We start from the raw sequence: 13,230 nt of genomic DNA on the forward strand, positions 1-13,230 counted from the left end.
GGGCGAGATGGGTATCTAAAATTGAAGAATAAGTGGATAAGGCCAGGTTTCAGTGTGCCTCACCAAGAGAGAGGTCTCTACCTGGCCCCCCATGTTTTCTAAATTCATATATCTTATATAGTATTTTCATTGGTGCATCAGTCTCTTCTTCAGATCCTGAACCCCACTGCAAAAGGTTGCAGCAGGGATCATTCAGTTTACACAACAAAAATGTATAAAGACTGATTCGGCAATATTGTGTGTGTGAATGGATGTGTGAGTGTGTGTTTAAAAAGTTTCTATACAATTCTCTGCTGTGGTATACCATAGCAAGGGATGATTTTCCCATTTTTGCAACATAAAGACATTCACTGCAACTCTGCTTTCCATCTTTTGGATCACACTTAGATATTCCTATGCTGTGAGTCACATAGGCTGCAATGCTACTGTGTCCCTGGCTGGGAATGCTCTAGACCTGATCAATAAAGGACGATCCAATGGCCTCCTTTTTCAGTTGCTGTGGGTCACTGATACCCACTTGGACAGAGAGGTAAGGAATTGCGAATGGCAGAGCTATGTTGGGAAACCGTGCACCTGGGGCAAGGTTGACTCTAGCCACTAAGTCTATTGCTTTACATAATGGAATGGCCTTGGTCAGGGTTTTCTGTTTGGTTTCTGCTGCTGCTCTAGATTGTTCTTTTTTTTTCAAACTAACAGCTGTTATTAGTATGTCCTTAACTATGAATCAATCAGTGAATACTTATAAGCACTGACATTGAGTCCAATCAAATGATAAGTGCTTTAAGAGAAAAATTAGAATGAACTGTAAGCCTTTCTCTTAAGGAAATAAGAATCAGCTCACACATTCACACACACACACACACACACACACACACACACACACACACACACCCTGTGTAAGGTAGGATATATTTAAGTGACCAAGTGAGTATTATTGATGCTGGACAATCTAACAAAAGATCTATTACCATGGAATGAGAGAATGCTTCATTTGGGAAATACAAATGAAGCAGGACTTGAACAGGAAGTTGGGCTGAGTTAAAGGCATTCCAGGAAACTTCCAGGAATACCACCTCTATGTGGGTAAGAAATCAGGAAGGAGAGTGCTAGGGAGAAATTAGACACAAGCAGGGGAATTCCGGAAGTTCTATGGGAGATTTGCACAGCAAGCAGGGTGGAAGAAAGAATGTAGGCTTATCCTGATGCAAAGCAAGCCTACTCTCTTCACTTTGATCAGCAATTTTCAACCAGTGTGCCACAAGAATTTTTAAAACATGCAATACCTGACTATTTAGTCAGGGGCACTGACCTCTTGTCACTTAGATTGTCAAGTGAAAAAAGGACAACAGACAACATACAACCCACCAAAGCCGTCCAATGTGAATTAATCAAAATTACACCTTTGTTGTTGTTGTTTTTTTTGTCACATCAGCAAGAAAATATATTTGTGTGTGTTTGCACCAGAATATTAGTAATTAGTTTATATGTGCCATGAGATGAAAATATTGAAAATCGCTGACATACATTATATACTTATTTGAAATAGATTTGAGGGATTCTTAGAGTAAGTAGGGAGGCCTCTCTTCCCCACTCCCCAAAATAACCTACCCTTTGGAGGAACCACCAAAAATCAGGGAGGCCAGACAATAGAGCATCACAGATGACAAGCTGATAACTTGATGCTTGTTAAATTATTAGATGTGGAGGCTCTACAGGTTGCAGAGAATGAGTGCAGGGACCCAAGATTCAACCAGCAACTTAGTGACTACTAGTGCCAGTCCAAGATTGCTGCCACATTATAGGACACAGGATGAATTAGCCCAGGGCTACCTCTGAGTGGGGGCAAGGAGCACAGTGTACCTGAAGAGATGGATGCAAGTGGCATGGACTTGAACTAGAAAGCTATATGACATGTTCAGGAATGAGGAAATGAAGACAGACAAAGGCAGTGGGATTTATGGCAATGAGAAGGAAGAAAAGACATGAGACATTTCAAAGAAAGACCATTCAAGGCCTGGTGACTGGATAGCAAAAGCAAAGAAAGGAATCAAAGTTGATGTCACATTTTTTTCAGGCAAAGACTAAGGCAAGATATAATTAATGGTGTCATTGACAAAAGGAAAGATAAATTGAGAGAGGTAGCTGGTTTGTAAGAGAAGAGCTGATTTAGGTTTGGGCAAGTTGAAATTAAGGCAAGAAGTCCAAGTTCAGGAAAGAGCTGAGTGAGAGGACACAATTGTGCATACAGATTGGAGCTCCTGAAGTGGTTGTTGTCACTTATAATTTCTAGGTTTACACCTTCAACATCTCCACTCGAACAAATGGTCCTATTTAGTGATTGTTTTTTAAAGCTCATGAATAGAAGCAACATCATGACCAATTAACAATAACATTTGGAAGTATATTTTCAAGCTACTTATTCAAATAATTAGTTCAAATGACACAAAAGTAGACATCTGCAATTATTTGGAAAGGAATAGAAATTCTGTTTAAGAAATCAAGAGATTGTTTCTAATGAAAACATACTGAGCTCCCACATGTTACACAGCTGATTTCTTGGAATTTTTCAGGAATCCACAGATGTCTACTATTTTGTCTTAGAAGTGAAAGAATCCAACTGCCCAGTCCAATCCAGGATACACTGGGATGACTGTGAGCCAAATATTTTGATATCCACCTGATATCGTAAGTAAACGTGGTACCATTCTCCTCATTTTATTATTCTTGACTTCTGTCTACTCTGTTTTCTCAGGATAGCTGTATGCCACAGCAAAAGTGGAGGGCCGGTTTCTGTCTTTTGACTCATCAAGATTACGTCACCCTTGAGTAATATTCTCTTGAGAGCCATACCTAGAAACCCAGTTCAAGATATGTCAGTGGGGCTTGTTATAGCATGAGCAGCTATAACCTTGTGCAAATCGCCTAATGTTGTTAGATGTCCGTCTCCTCAGCTGTAAACTAAGAGGAAGAGGTTGGAGTAGATAAACTCTAAGGTCCTATCTGGCCCTTACAGTATATGGGTTTGGAACCTATTAACTTGTAATTGTGTCCCTTGAAGACTGGTCCCATGAGCAGGAGTAGCTAAAAGGGATTAACTTTAATTGTGATGAGGAATGGGACCTTGTGCTGCTTTGCACATGGGTAATCAGATCCCAGGCTGTCTGCCACAGGAGAAGAACACAAAGATGAAAAACCACAGATCTAAGGTTTTAGTTCCAGAAAATAAGACACTTACATACCTATAAATTTAGCATTTTTTTCTTCTTGAAAATGTGTGAGATATGGCCATGATCTGTTTAAACAATTTATCTGTGGTTCCCATGAGGGTTTTGGGTATCTTTGGCATCTAACTCACAGATACAAATTAAGAAAATACAAGTTTGAAAGAGGATTTGTTGAGAAACCACAAATAAATTTTAAAGGATAATAGGGTATGTTGCATCACTATTTTTGTGTCTTCATATTCAACCCGAAGAAAGCAGTACACAATGATAAACTCTTTCTTACAGATGATTGGACAGTGTAAGGCAATAGCTACAACATTTGAGTGAATTTCAGGATCTTAGAGTGAATGACTTCAACTGCACCACAAGCTCTGGTATGATAATCTGTTAAAATACTACTTAATTCTAGATTGATATAAAATTCAATCATACGGTGATATTTACATATAATACTATGATGTACATATCAAAAATGGACTCTACCTATGCTCATGGACTTGATTATTCCTCTCTCCCCTGAAAAGAGTTGCAAGAGGGTTTCCTCCTGTTATTGATACACTTCTCAAGAAATTAATTATATTAAAATAGAAAGTTACACAAGGCAGCATAGCATCATTATAGAGAACATGGGCTCTGTCTGGGGTCAGATTGGCTTGAATTTGAATCCCAGTCTCATAATTTACTAGTTTCATGGTCTTGAGAGGAAGTTATTTAACCTCTTTAAGGATTCCTCATGTGTAAAATAAAAATAATAATAGTATAAGCTTTTTGGGTCTTTGTTAGAATTAAATATGATGCTCTGTGTAGTACACTTCCAAATTACTTAGAAATATGCTCACTTCAACATCTAAAACTTGTGTATTAATGCTACAGTTTACACAGAAGTCTCATTTAATCTCATAATAAGACTATGAAGAATATGAGACTTTCTATTTTAGAGTTAAAAGAGTTTCAAAGAGGTTAAATTACTTGGCCTAAAAAAAACAGCCAAAATATGATGACCTTAAACCTACACCAACAGTGTTGACTCTAAAGTCCATGTTCTTTTATTTACTTTTTGCAAGAGAATTATCACAGAGTTCCTTTAAAAATAACAAATTTCAGCATAATCCAATATACAAAAACTCAGCAGCCAAGCAAACTCTTTCAGGAGTTTGCCTTAAAGAAGACTGAGCTGTATCTTCTCTCTCTGGGCAAAACTTCATTTTAATGATGCTCTCCCTTCTTGGCAGAAATAGGAAGAGTTCATTCAAATATTCACACTTTATCAATGCTGGGGTTGGGGCATCTGAATAGGGTAACAATTGAAAATTGAGCACCACAAGGATCTGGGTTTAAATTCAGCTCTGCTGCTGGTTAGCTGATTTGCTGGAAGAACTCCCTTAGCCTCTCCAATGCTCAATTCACCTGTCTGTAATACAAGAGCTATTGTTATTGTTTCCACCATGCATATATGTATTAAGTCATGGCATTGACAGTGCTGTTTAGCCACAAAACTACCATCTTCTTTCTCCAGTCTTTTCTGCATTGGCCAATACTGAAGACAGCCCCGTACTCTTGGATTTCTTTGAGGAGACTGAGGTCTACAGAAAACAAGCAGACAAAGTCCCTGAGATGTACAAAAAGGAGAATGGTGACTTTGGCTCTCTCAGAGTGGACCAAGTGGAGAGAGTCGGCCGAGGCGTGAGTTTCCACTAATGTCCAGCTGAAGTCTGAGGGCCCAGGCTCCAACCTCACAGGCACAAATTCAGTTGCATTGACCCTCTCCCCACTGGCCTCCTTGAGCCAGATGATTTTTATTATTATAATTTTTAACTTATAGGTAACCTTCAATATAATATTAGTTTCAAGTGTACACAAATTCAAAAAGATACATGCATCCTTACATTCATTGCAGCATTATTTACAATAGGCAAGATATGGAAGCAACCTAAGTGCCTATCAATAGATTAGATAAAGAATATGTATTGTATATTTATAATAAAATATTAGCTTAAAAAAGAACTAATCTTACCATTTGTGACAATGTAGAGGGTACGATCTAAGTGAAATAAGCCAGACAGAGAAAGACAAAAATCTGCTGCTTTGTTTGTTTGTTTGTTTGTTTGTTTTAAAACAATGGCAAATTTACTGAGGTGTAATTGACATGCAATAAACAGCACATACTTAGAGTATACATATGTTAGAATTTGATAATATGTATCAAATATGTTAGAATTTGGTAATTCTAACATTTGTATATGCCAATGAATACAACACCACACTTAAGATAATGAACCTATCCATCACCCCAAATAATTTTTTGGACCCCTTTGTTATGCTTCCCTCTTGACCAACCCCTCTTACCTCCTCCCCTGGGAATGAATTTGAGTCAAATTTATTATATAAAGATATTTAAAATAATATACAAAATATTTTATGAGAATAACAGTGTGGAAACTTTTGTTCTACACACAAATATTCTTCACAGTATTTTTATATCAGAAAAAAATAATTCAAACATCCATGTGACAAACCAAAAAGGGTGGCAGGTATATCACCATAGGCATGGCTGCACAGATTTTTAAAAAAATATTAAATCTGAATAAGGATAGTGAAGAGATGAAGTGCTCATCTTTTAGGAGTAAGAAATGCTTATAACATAGAGTCACAGAACTCTATTGAGAGCCTAAATTATAAGGCACTAATTTTCCAAATGTTGATCTACAGATGAGTACCATTCTGTAATATAATTTTATTACTTTATGTGGAAATGAGAAAAATAAAGATAATAAGAAAAATTGTTTGTGGTATAACATATTGCATATAAAAGAACCATCCTTTATTCTGAAATTATCTTTCTGACTGTTGTTATATTATACTAGAGGCCCGGTGCACAAAAATTTGTGCACTCGGCGGGGGGGGGGGGGGATCCCTCAGCCCGGCCTGTGCCCTCTCACAGTCTGGGACCCCTCGGGAGATAACGACCTGCTGGCTTAGGCCTGCTCCCGGTGGCAGAGGGCAGGCCTAATCCCTAGGTGCAGCCCCTGGTCGGGCTCAGAGCAGGGCCGATTGGGGAATTGGGGGGCTGCCCCCTGTCATGCACAGAGCAGGGCCGATTGGGAAGTTGCGATGCCACCCTCAGTCACGCTCAGGGTAGGGCCAATTGGGTGGTTGGGGCACCGCCCCCTGTCACACTCAAGGCAGGGTCGATGGGGAGTTTGCGGTGCCACCCCCTGTCAAGCACAGAGCAGGGCGGATCAGGGGGTTGGGGAGCTCCCCCCTGTCACGCACAGAGCAGGGTCAATCAGGGGGTTGGGGAGCTCCCCCCTGTCACCCACAGAGCAGGGCCGATCAGGGGGTTGGGGCGCCGCCACTGTCACACTCAGGGCAGAGCCGATGGGGAGGTTATGGCTCTACCACGTCACACACAGAGCAGGGCCCGTGGGGTGGGGGGGTTGGGGCGCCGCACCCTGTCACACACAGAGCCGCAGGGCGATCAGGAGGTTGGGGAGCTCCCCCATATCAGGCACAGAGCAGGGCTGATCAGGGGGTTGGGGCGCCTTCCCCTGTCAGGAACAGAGCAGGGCCGATAGGGAGGTTGTGGCCCCGCCCCCTGTCACACACAGAGCCACAGGGCGATCAGGGGGTTTGGGTGCTGCCCCCTGTCATTCTGATCCTGGTGCCAGGAGACCTCGCGGCTCCGCTGATCCCGGTGCTGGGAGGCATATTACCCTTTTACTATATAGAATAGAGGTCTGGTGCATGGGTGGGGGCTGGCTGGTTTGCCCTGAAGGATGTCCCAGATCAGGGTGGGGGTCCCCACTGGGGTGCCTGGCCAGCCTGGATGAGGGGATAATAGCTGTTTGCAGCTAGTTACACACCCTTCAGGGTGGGGGTCCCCACTGGGGTGCCTGGCCAGTCTGGGTGAGGGGCTGAGGGCTGTCTTCAGGCTGGGACTGAAGCTCCCAACTGCTCCTTTTTTTCTTTTCTTTTTTTTTTAAATCTGAGCCAGCTTTAGCTCTGAGGCTCCAGCTCTTAGGCCTCCGCTCCTGAAAGCAGGTATCTGGTTTGTTTAGGTTCTACAATCGAAACTCTGTATCAACTCCAGGTCTGAGATCCCAGCTAGCTGAAAGCTGGTGTCTGGGGTTTTGTTTAGCTTCTATTTTTGTAACTATGTTTCAAACTGCCAGCTCAGAGGCCTGCAGCAGCAGGCGGGGAACGTTGGAGTCCTCCGTCACTGAAGCAAGCAAGCCTCATGTTAGTTTCAAGCTGCCTGGCTGCCGGCCGCCATCTTGGCTGGAAGTTAATTTGCATATCACCCTGATTAGCCAATGGGAAGGGTAGCGGTCGTACGCCAATTACCATGTTTCTCTTTTATTAGATAAGATTATTGCTATTGTGAAATGATGGTTGTAGATGATAATTTTTCTTTGTATTTTAAAAGCCAACTTTTCTAGATAAAAATTTGAGAACCCGCCAAAACCAGTTTGGCTCAGTGGATAGAGCGTCGGCCTGCGGACTGAAAGGTCCCAGGTTCGATTCCGGTCAGGGGCATGTGCCTGGGTTGCGGGCACATCCCCGGTGGGAGATGTGCGGGAGGCGGCTGATCGATGTTTCTCTCTCATCGATGTTTCTAGCTCCTATCTCTCTCCCTTCCTCTCTGTAAAAAATCAATAAAATATACTTAAAAAAAAAACACACACACACACACACAAAAAAAAAACTTTAAAAAAAAAAAATTTGAGAACCCTTCTTTGATATCCTACTTTTAAAATTTATTTCTGCAATCCAAAGTATGGAGTTAGTTGAATTAAATCAAGTTAAGCATCTAATTTCTTCTTTACATGATGATATTCACTTTTCTGTGTCCTTCAGCAGAAACATAGAAACATCAGTGATGTTCAACCCCATTTGGACCATCTCCTACACTATGGAGGGCATGGGCATTCCTCTGGTGGCAAGCCTCCATTTACACACAGTAGATCCAGATATAACCTCCATCCCCACAAGTCACATAAACCTGGATGCCCAACTCCTCTGGATGTCAAAAATCACTCAGACAGACCACCACTTCAAGAAGGAGCTCCTTCTTGACTGCCCCCTTCAAGATGTCATCTTCTCCTTTTTGGCGCCAATGGCACATATGCCCCCTCATAATCATAAATCCAATGAGCACCATCCTCATGGACACCATCTCCATAGACATCGTCCCCATGGACACCATCCCCATGGACACCATTTCCATGTACAACATCCCAATGGCCATGGTTTTAATGACCATGGACCCTATCACCCACCACCACAGAGACAAGGTCCCCAACATCACCATCACCAGGGCCATGACCCACCACCTAAGCACTCAGAAGAAAGAGGTCCAGGCAAAGGACACTTTCCTTTAAAATGGAGACAAATTGGATATGTTTACCGACTCCCTCCACTAAAAAGAGGTGTAGTTCTTCCTCTTCCTGAAGCCAGTTTTCTTAGCTTCTCATTGCTAAACCACAACCATCTTCTAAAGCCAAAAATCCAGCCTTTCACTCAATTAGCCTCTGAATTATGTCCAGGGATGTTCAAGAGTGAATTTTCCCGTTTCAAAGTTTTTTTTTTTTTTTTAATTTTTTTATTGATTAAGATATTACATATGTGTACCCTCTACCCCCCCCTCATCCCCTCACCCCCCCGTTGTCCGTGTCCATTGGTTAGTCCTATATGCTTGCATATAAGTCCTTTGGTTGATCCTTCCCCCTTGCCCCCACCCTCCCCTACCTTCCCTCCAAGGCCCGACAGTCCAATCAAAGCCTCTCCGTCTCTGGATCAGTCCTTGTTCATCAGTTTATGTTGTTCATTATATTCCACAAATAAGTGAGATCTTGTGGTATTTATCCGCTCTCCAGTTCCATCGATGCTGTGGCAAATGGTAAGAGTTCCTTTTTCTTCTTCCTCTTCTTAAAGAATACCTTTCAGCATTTCATATAATGCTGGTTTGGTGGTGATGAACTCCTTTAGCTTTTCCTTATCCGTGAAGCTCTTTATCTGACCTTCCATTCTGAATGATAGCTTTGCTGGATAAAGTAATCTTGGTTGCAGGCTCTTGCTATTCATCTCTTTGAATATTTCTTGCCACTCTCTTCTGGCCTGCATGGTTTCTGTTGAGAAATCAGCTGACAGTCGGATGGGTACTCCCTTGTAGGTAACTGACTGTCTTTCTCTTGCTGCTTTTAAGATTCTCTCTTTATCTTTTGCTCTTGGCATTTTAATTATGATGTGTCTTGGTGTGGTCCTCTTTGGATTCCTTTTGTTTGGGGTTCTCTGCGCTTCTTGGACTTGTAGGTCCATTTCTTTCACCAGGTGGGGGAAGTTTTCTGTCATTATTTCTTCAAAAAGGTTTTCAATATCTTGCCCTCTCTCTCCTTCTGGTACCCCTATAATTCTGATGTTGGTACGCTTGAAGTTGTCCCAGAGGTTCCTTACACTATCTTCATACTTTTTGAATCTCTTTTCTTTTTTCTTTTTCGGTTGGGTATTTTTTGTTTCTTTGTATTTCAAATCTTTGACTTGATTCTTGGGATCCTCTTGTCTGCTGTTGGATCTCTGTAAAATATTCTTTATTTCAGTCAGTGTATGCTTAATTTCTAGTTGGTCCTTTTTCATGTCCTCCATGGTCTCACTATACTCCTTGAGGGATTCATTAAATTTATCGGCGGTTTCCATAAAATTCTTGACAAACCTTATAAACGTGGCCTTGAACTCTATATCCAGTCGTCTGTCCTCCTCCGTTTCTGACAATTGTGACCTGTTTCTCTGTCTCCGCATTTTGGCTGCTTCCCTGTGTTGATAGAGTGGCCCTGCGCGCCAGGTGTCCTGTAGGGCCCAGTGGCTCAGCCTCCCCAGTTACCTGGGGTGGACACTCTTGGTGCACTCTTGGTGCCTTGGTTGTTGTAGGATCACTGGGAGGAATTGACCTCCAGGCCAATTGGCTGTGGGAAGCAGCTGTGTCTGAAGTGGGAGAATGGTCCCCCTCTGACCACTGGGTACAGTGGCTCCTGGATCTAAGGAGGTGCTAATTCAGCCCCTGCCTGAGGCCTCACAGCCGGGCCACGCAGAGGCTCAGCTGTGAAGCAATGCAAGCCGCTGCGGGGCCTTGGGCCTTCTCTTGGAAGTTCCGGGTCTGGCTGGCCCGGCTGCAGTTAGGTAATTATCAGGTTGCAAAGGGCCGGGGCATTCACATGCAAAAGCCTCTGCCACAGCCTGGGTGGGGCGGGGTCTCAGGGAGTCAAAAGGCCAGAGAAAGAAGCAATGGCTGATTCTTCGCGCCCGGAGTCGCGCGTCTCAGTGTCCCGGTAATGGCTGCAAGCACCTCTGAGGGAAATCCGCCCTCAAGTTCGCCCGCTGCCGCCTGAGAGAGCAGCCGCTCCCCGTATGTGTCCTGGGTCCCCAGAGACTTCCCAGAACCAGAGATCAGAGCAGTCGGGAGCTTGTGATTCAAAAAGACAGCCGCGTCCTCAGGTGCCACCCCCTTTCCGCGCGCGCGAGCCGCTGCCGTACCTCTGCACTCAGCCTCCGCAGCTCCTCTGGCTCTCAGCGTGCTTTTCTTGTCTTCTAGTTGTAGAAATTACACTCAGCCAGCCTTCCTGTTTTTCTGGACGATGTTTGCTCCGTCCTTTGGGATAATTTTCAATTGCTGTGGGAGGCGACTATTTCCCGGTGTTTATCTATGCCGCCATCTTAGTTTCTCCGGCCCGTTTCAAAGTTTTTTGAAGAGACATTTCCGAAAACAAATCTGAGTTCCTTAAAAAATCAGTAATGTTCTGAATTAGAACCATAAATAAAATGTAACCAACAATAAATGCAACATTGCAAGTTATTGAAATCTTAGCTTTCCTATTCAGAATAGGACAAAATGTGGGTAAGGTGAAGTTGATATGAGAAGAACAAGAATAATGGAGAGGAGAGGAAACAATCTCAATGTTCCAAGTCAAAAGCTCATTCTCTCACTGGCTGCTACACCACTCAAAACAAACCTCTGATCCTCAGAATTTCTTTACTTCCTGGGCTCAACTCCTTTAATTCTAGCATCATTCCTCTTTTGGTATTTATGTTGTAGCTGGGCACGCCAAGAAATTATGTATTGTCATATAAAGTATTGTTCTTATAAAGTGATCCAAATTCTCTCCTACTTCTTATTTCTAGTTTTCTAAATTCTCTTTATTTTGGGAAATAAATTTTTAATTTAGTTATAAAGTAAAAAAAGCTCAGGATATAATTTTCAAAGAAGTTCATAGGCATGAATCATGACCATAAATTCAAATGCCCCAGAAATAACACTTTGTTTTCAAAACATTAATTTTTATTTCAAGTTGCCATCCTGCTGGGATAATAGGATACTTAACCTCAGTCCTCTTAGAGTTTCCCTCCCTGCTCCTCCCCACACAAAGTTATGCCACAGCTCAAGAGTCTCGCATAGTCCCAGGTGTTTGGGTGGTGGGCATGAGATTGTCTGATTCTTCATCACTGGTTTACCAGGTCCCTCTACTAAGGGATGCTTACTACCCTGCTCACATCACTCTTTGCTCTAGTGTATCTGCTTCTTCTGAATCAAACTGGGGATGCAGGAGTCTCTGTAAGACTACTGATGAACATGACTGCCAAAAATACCATATTCATCTCCCTCTGGGATCTTGCTGTCTTTCAGGGTACATGTCCAGAAAGCACGACTGAGTGTCCTCTGCTTCCAAACCCCAAGACTCCTGTGTTCTTCTCATACCTTCTCCCATGTTAGGGGCTATTCTAGTCTCAGAAAATTTTCTCTATTCATTTTTGAGGCCAGGGGACTCTATTTTCACATTTTCTTTTTCTTTTTCTTTTCCTTCTTTCCAAACCAGATTCAAGCATTTAGACTCAAGCTAATAAGACTTTAGATTCTCTCTATCTGACTAATTGAAGCAGTTCAGGTGTGTGGTGGTGGCAGCAGGTAGATTCTAATGGGGAAAGGGAGAGAAAGAAAAAAAGTTAAGGGTGAAAGAGACTTGGGTAAGTTATTGAGCTGGGAAGAAAGAGGGACCCAAAAGATGCAGAAACTGAGTGTGGGAGATGACTGATGTGCGTGGTCCAGGAGGAATGGAAAGGAGCACAAGGCTGATCACAGTGGGTGCTTCAAGTGAAGACTCAGAAACAGGACCTGGAGGAAGGTGATCAAAAGATGCAAACTTCCATTTTTAAGAGAAGTGAGGACTAAGGTGAATTTTACAGAATTGTGACTATAGTTAACACTGCTGCATTATATATAGGAAAGATGCTTATAGAGTATATCCTAAGAGTTCTCATCACAAGAAGAAATCTTTTCTTTTTATCATATCTGTATGAGATAATGTTAACTAAACCTATTGTAATCATTTCAGAAGATATGTAAATCAAAGCATCATGTGGAACACTTTAAACTTGCACAAGGATGTATGTCAATTATCCTATCTAATAAAGAGGGAATATGCTAAATGACCCTCACACTGTCGCAAAGATGGCAGCGCCCACAGCCAATAAGTAGGGAATATGCTAATTGATCACCACGCCCTCAAATATGGTGGCACCAAAGCCACAAGATGGCGGTGTCCAGGCCCCTACTCCCCGACAGAGCGGCAAGTGTGCGGCAAGGCCAGGCCCGCTCCGCATGCCTGCCTCTGGAGTCCCCCAGGCCCCTCAGTCCCCCAGCTGCCCAGGGCTGCCTGAGGCTCAAGTAACCAGGGCCGGTCAAGGCTTGTGCTGCCACCATTGGCATCAGCAGAGGTGTGATGGTGGCGTCACCTTCCCCTGACCACCAGGTCACCTCCTGCCTCTGAGGGCTCCCGGACTGCGAAAGGGGGCAGGCCGGGCTGAGGGACCCCCGCTCCAGTGCATGAATTTTCATGCATCAGGCCTCTAGTTTCTTAATAAAATTAGAATGTGGCAATGGATTCAGGCAGTATAATAAATAGAAAATCATGTGACTTTGAAGAAGGCCCATTTGAGTTCTAATCCCAGTCCTACAATT

At 42.9% G+C, this 13,230-nt stretch overlaps 1 pseudogene across 1 annotated transcript in view; it reads left to right on the forward strand.

Moving 5' to 3' along the window:
• The window catches only part of LOC308515343 (histidine-rich glycoprotein-like), a 285,767-nt pseudogene that overhangs the window by 655 nt on the left and 271,882 nt on the right, over window positions 1–13,230 (forward strand). The window contains exons 2-6 of the transcript in view: window positions 344–529; window positions 2,571–2,685; window positions 3,510–3,598; window positions 4,741–4,907; window positions 8,082–8,680. The product of the transcript in view is annotated as a histidine-rich glycoprotein-like (transcript). The remainder of the gene's footprint in view (window positions 1–343; window positions 530–2,570; window positions 2,686–3,509; window positions 3,599–4,740; window positions 4,908–8,081; window positions 8,681–13,230) is intronic.

This window comes from Myotis nattereri, assembly GCF_964212035.1.
Source record: "Myotis nattereri genome assembly, chromosome: 3".
Classification (NCBI taxonomy): domain Eukaryota; kingdom Metazoa; phylum Chordata; class Mammalia; order Chiroptera; family Vespertilionidae; genus Myotis; species Myotis nattereri.